General features: G+C 19.2%; 1 protein-coding gene across 1 annotated transcript in view; it reads right to left on the minus strand.

Moving 5' to 3' along the window:
- Positions 1-5,530, minus strand: part of LOC117180702 (glycerophosphocholine phosphodiesterase GPCPD1-like) — a 66,644-nt gene that overhangs the window by 16,966 nt on the left and 44,148 nt on the right. The window lies entirely within an intron of this gene.

Raw genomic sequence — 5,530 nt, forward strand, 5'->3', positions numbered from 1 at the left:
AATCCTAAAAATTTTAAAAATATTTGATATATTTGAATTCTTTCTCAAATCTTTCTGAAATAAGTGAAATCCTTGAAAATCTTTTAAGTATTTAAAATATTTGGAATCATTAAAATATTTGTGAAATATTTTTCAATTTTTTTTTCAATATTTTTTTAAATCCTTGAATTCTTTAAAATAATTGAAATCCTAGAAATGTTAAAAATATTTAAAATATTTGTGAAGTATTTGAATTCTTTCTAAAATATTTGTGAAATCATTAAAATCCTTGAATTCTTTAAAATATTTAAAATATTTGTGAAATATTTTTCAATGTTTTTTGAAATTCTTGAAATCTTTAAAATATTTGAAATCCTTGAATTATTTAAAATATTTAAAGTCCTAAAAATTTTAAAAATATTTGATATATTTGAATTCTTTCTCAAATCTTTCTGAAATAAGTGAAATCCTTGAAAATCTTTTAAGTATTTAAAATATTTTGGAATCATTAAAATATTTGTGAAATATTTTTCAATTTTTTTTTTAAATCCTTGAATTCTATAAAATATTTCAAATCCTAGAAATGTTTAAAATATTTTAAATAGTTGTGAAGTGTTTGAATTCTTTCTAAAATATTTGTGAAATCATTGAAATCCTTGAAGTCATTTAAATATTTAAAATATTTTGAAATCTTTAAAATATTCGTAAAATATTTTTCAATGTTTTTTGAATCCCTTGAAATCTTTAAAATATTTGAAATCCTACAAATGTTAAAAATATTTGAAATATTTTGGAATCTTTAAATTCTTTGTGGAATTCTTTCAATGGTCGTTGAAATCCTTAAATTCTTTAAAATATTTAAAATCCTAAAAATTTTTGAATTTTTTCTCTAATATTTCTAAAATTGAAGTATTTAAATTTTTTTAAATATTTTGAAATCTTTAAAATATCAAAAATCTGAGAAATGTTTAAAATATTTTAAATATTTGTGAAGTATTTGAATTCTTTCTAAAATATTTGTGAAAACATTGAAATCCTTGTTGAAGACTTTTAAATATTTAAAATATTTTGGAATCTTTAAAACATTTGTGAAATATTTTTCAATGTTTTTTGAAATGATTGAATTCTTAAAAATATTTGAAATCCTAAAAATGTTTAAAATGTTTGAAATATTATGGAATCTTTAAAATCTTTGTGAAATGTTCTTAAATGTTTTTCGAAATCTTTGAAACATTTGTGAAATATTTTGTAATTTTTTAAATATTTGAATTCTTTTTATTTTTAAAAGTTTTTATGAAATTATTTGTCATTTTTTTAAATCTTTAAAATGTTTGTTAAATATTTTTCAATGTTTGTGAAGTATTCTAAATCTTTGTGAAATCTTTAAAATATTTCTAAAATATTTGTGAAATCATTAAAATCCTCGAGAGCTTTAAAATATTTGAAATATTTTGGAATTTGTGAATTCAATCAAATCCTTGAAATATAAAAAATATTTGAAATATTTTTCAAACTTTTTCAAAATCGTTAAAAGTTTTTTTAAATCTTTGTGAAATATTTTATTCTAAAGAAATCTTAACTGTTTTGAAACGTTTGTGAAACCTTTGAAATTTTTGTGAAATATTTTGTAATTTTTTGTTAATATTGAATTCTTTTCATTTTTAAAAGCTTTTATGAAATCATTTAAATCTTTTGTAATTTTTATAAATCATTGAAAAATTTTGAAAATATATTAAATGTGTGTGAAGTCTTTTTCAATATTTCTAAAATATTTTTAATCTTTGTGAAATCTTCAAAATCTTTTAGAATGTTTTGAAGTCTTTGAAATCGTTGTGTAATGTTTTTGATTTATTTTTAATTTTGAATTCTTTGTGAAATATTTTTTAATTTTTTTTTGTTGAATCTTTGAATTCTTTTAATTTTTAAAAGTTTCGATGAAATCTTTTGTAACTTTGAAACTGAAAAGTTTTGAAATATTTTGAATTTTTGTGAAATCTTTAAATTATTTATAAAATATTTGTGAAATCATTCAAGTCTTTGAAATCTTTAGATTTTTTAAAGTTTTTATGTTATCATTGAAATATTTTGTAATTAAAAAAAAAAATGTTTGCAAAGATTTTAAATGTTTTTAATGTTTTAAAAGTACGCAACATATTTTAGAATGTTTTAAATGTTTGTGAAATATTGAAAATCTTTCTAAAATGTTTGTGAAATCTTTTTAATCTTTGTGAAATATTTTTCAAAAGCTTTGAAATCTTTGAAATTTTTGTGTGGAAAATTTTCTAATTTTTTGAATGCTTTTGTATTTTTATTTGTATTTGAATTCTTTCTAAAATATTTATGAACTCGTTGAAATCCTTGAAATCTTTTAAATATTTTTAATATTTTGCAATCTTTAAAATATTTGTGAAATATTTTTCAATTATTGTGGAATATTTTCTAATTTTTCTTTAATCTTTGAATTCTCTAAAATATTTGAAATCCTAAAAATGTTTAAAATATTTGAAATATTTTTGATATATTTAAAACATTGGTGAAGTATTTAAATTCTTTCTAAAATATTTGAGAAATCCTTGAAATCCTTTAAGTCTTTGAAATATTTTAAATATTTTGGAATCTTTGAAATATTTGTGAAATATTTTACAATGTTTTATGAAATCCTTGAAATCTTTAAAATATTTGAAACATTTGTGAAGTATTTGAATACTTTGTGAAATGTTTTTCGAAATCTTAGAAACATTTGTGAAATATTTTGTAATTTAAAAATTTTTTTTTTATTTTTAAAAGTTTATATGAAATCCTTTGTCATTTTTCGAAATCTTTGCAAACTTTTTAAATCTTTAAAATGTTTATGAAATATTTTTCAATGTTTGTGAATTCATTAAAATCCTTGAAATCTTTAGATTTTTTAAAGTTCTTATGTTATCATTGAAATATTTTGTAATTTTTTTTTAATGCTTGCAAAGGTTTTAAATGTTCTTAATGTTTGTGAAATACTGAAAATCTTTCTAAAATGTTTGTGAAAAAATTGAAATCCTTGAAATCTTTAAAATACTTAAAATATTTTGAATGTCTAGAATAAAAAAATATATATTTTAGTTTTTTAAAATCTTTTAAGTTTTGAAATCCTTTTTAAAAAAATTTGAAACTTTTGTGGATTATTTTCTAATTTTTTTAGATTTTAGAATTCATTTGATTTTAAAAAGTTTTTATGAAATCATTTCAATATTTCGTAACTTTTTTAATCTTTGAAAGATTTTGAATGTTTGTGAAATGTTTTAATTCTTTTTGAAATCTTTAAAGTCTTTTAGAATGTCTGAAATCGTTGTGAAATATTTTCCAATGTTTTTTGAAATCTTTAAAATATTTGAAATCCTAAAAATGTTAAAAATATTTGAAATATTTTTGATATATTTAAAATATTGGTGAAATATTTGAATTCTTTTTCAAACATTTTTGAAATAAGTGAAATCCTTGAAGTCTTTTAAATATTTAAAATATTTTGGAATCTTTAAAATATTTGTGAAATTATTTTTCAATGTTTTTTTAAATCCTTGAAGTCTTTAAAATATCTGAAATCCTAGAAAAGTTTAAAATATTTTTAAATTTTGTGGAATATTTTCTAAGTTTTTTTTTAGATCTTTGAATTGTTTAGATTTTTTAAAGTTTTTATAAAATCATCTCAATATTTCGTAATTTTTTTAAATCTTTGAAAGATTTTGAATGTTTGTAAAGTCTTTTTTAATGTTTGTGAAATATTTTAATTCTTTTTTAAATCTTTAACATTTTTTAGAATATCTGAAATCTTCGAAATCGTTGTGAAATATTTTTCAATGTTTTTTGAAGTCCTTGAATTCTTTAAAATATTTAAAATCCTAAAAATGTTTAAAATATTTTAAATATTTTGGAATCTTTAAGATCTTTGTAAAATGTTTTTCAATGTTTTTCGAATTTTTTAAAATGTTTGAAAAATTTTAAATATTCAAATTATTTGTGAAGTCTTCTAAATCTTTATAATATTTTAGAATGTTGATTTTTAAAAGTTTGTATGAAATCATATAAATATTTTAGAATGTTTGGAATCTTTAAAAAAAATTATTCTTTTTAATGTTTGAAATTTTTGTGAAATATGAAAAATATTTAAAGTCTTTCTAAAATATTTGAAATATTTTTCAATGTTTTTCAAAATCATTGACACTTTTTTGAAATCTTGGTGAAATATTTTAATTTTTTTTTTAAATCTTTGAACTGTTTTGAAAAAATTCTGAAATATTTAGTCATTTTTTTAAATTATTGAATTCTTTTTATATAATAAAAAACTTTTATGAAATAATTTGAATCTTTTGTGTTTTTTTTTTTAATCTTTTGAAAAGTTTTGAAATATTTAAAATGTTTGCGAAATCTTTCAAGTCTTTGTGAAATTTCGGAAATTTTTTAAAGCTTGAACTGTTTTGAATTGTTTTATGAAATTTTTGCAATTTTTGTGGAATATTTTATTTTATTTTTTTAAATCTTTGAATTCTTTTGATTTTAAAAAGTTTTTATGAAATCGTATAAGTCTTCTGTAATTTTTTGAAATATTTGAAAAGTTTTTAAATCTTTAAGAATGTTTTAAAATATTCATGAAACTTTGAAATTTTTGTGAAGTCATTTAAATCCTTGAAATTTGGTGAAAACTATTCAAATCTTTTAACAGATTTGGAATATTTTGGAATTTCTGAAGTCTCTCTGAAATCTATTCCAATTTTGCAAAATATTAAAAATATTTCTGAAATTTTTTGAAGTTCTTAAAATCTTTACGAAATCTTTGGAAAATCTGTCAAAATGAATTGAATTTTTTTCTACAATTTTCAGAAAATCCTGCAAATTTTAGAAAATTTCTTTACAATTTGGATATATAAATAACAATTCTGACCAGAAAATTTAGTAATATGGATATTTCAATCAAAAAAGATATTAATTTTTAATCAAAAATAGTGTAATTCGACCAAAAAAAGATGACTTTTCCAAATGAGTTGAATTTTTAATTATTTGAAATCTGATTATTTTTAACTCTAAACCCGGGGAAAGTTATTACATTTTGAAGGAAGACTTTTCTGTAGCAACCCTAATTCTTACACAAACTAATCAGTGAATCTTTCTTTGCGAATTAATGCAACTAGGATGCATAATTTTGAATTTAGGTCGCCATTTATCTAAGGAATTAATTAACACCTAACATTCCCTGACGTGACAAGCCCTCTTTTTCTTAATATTCAACAGGATTTTTATCACCCCGCTGAATCGTTGGGTAAGGCGCTGTACTATTTCATTGATAAAGATGAGCAGGTGCTTAATCAATCGGTGAGCTTTTCATAACGCTTACATGCAGCCTGACACATCATAAAATGTGTTTCTATCAAGCATGCTAAGATTTTTTTAAATTTTCTGGTTGCAATGCTTAACTCTATGAGACCATTTTAATATTATTATACTAAAAATTCAACGCTTGCCAAGAAGAAACCTTAGTCTGGCCGAATTTTTCTGCAAAGCAAGGCTTTACAAAAAAAAA

Source organism: Belonocnema kinseyi, chromosome 9, assembly GCF_010883055.1.
Source record: "Belonocnema kinseyi isolate 2016_QV_RU_SX_M_011 chromosome 9, B_treatae_v1, whole genome shotgun sequence".
In the NCBI taxonomy this organism is placed as follows: Eukaryota; Metazoa; Arthropoda; class Insecta; order Hymenoptera; family Cynipidae; genus Belonocnema; species Belonocnema kinseyi.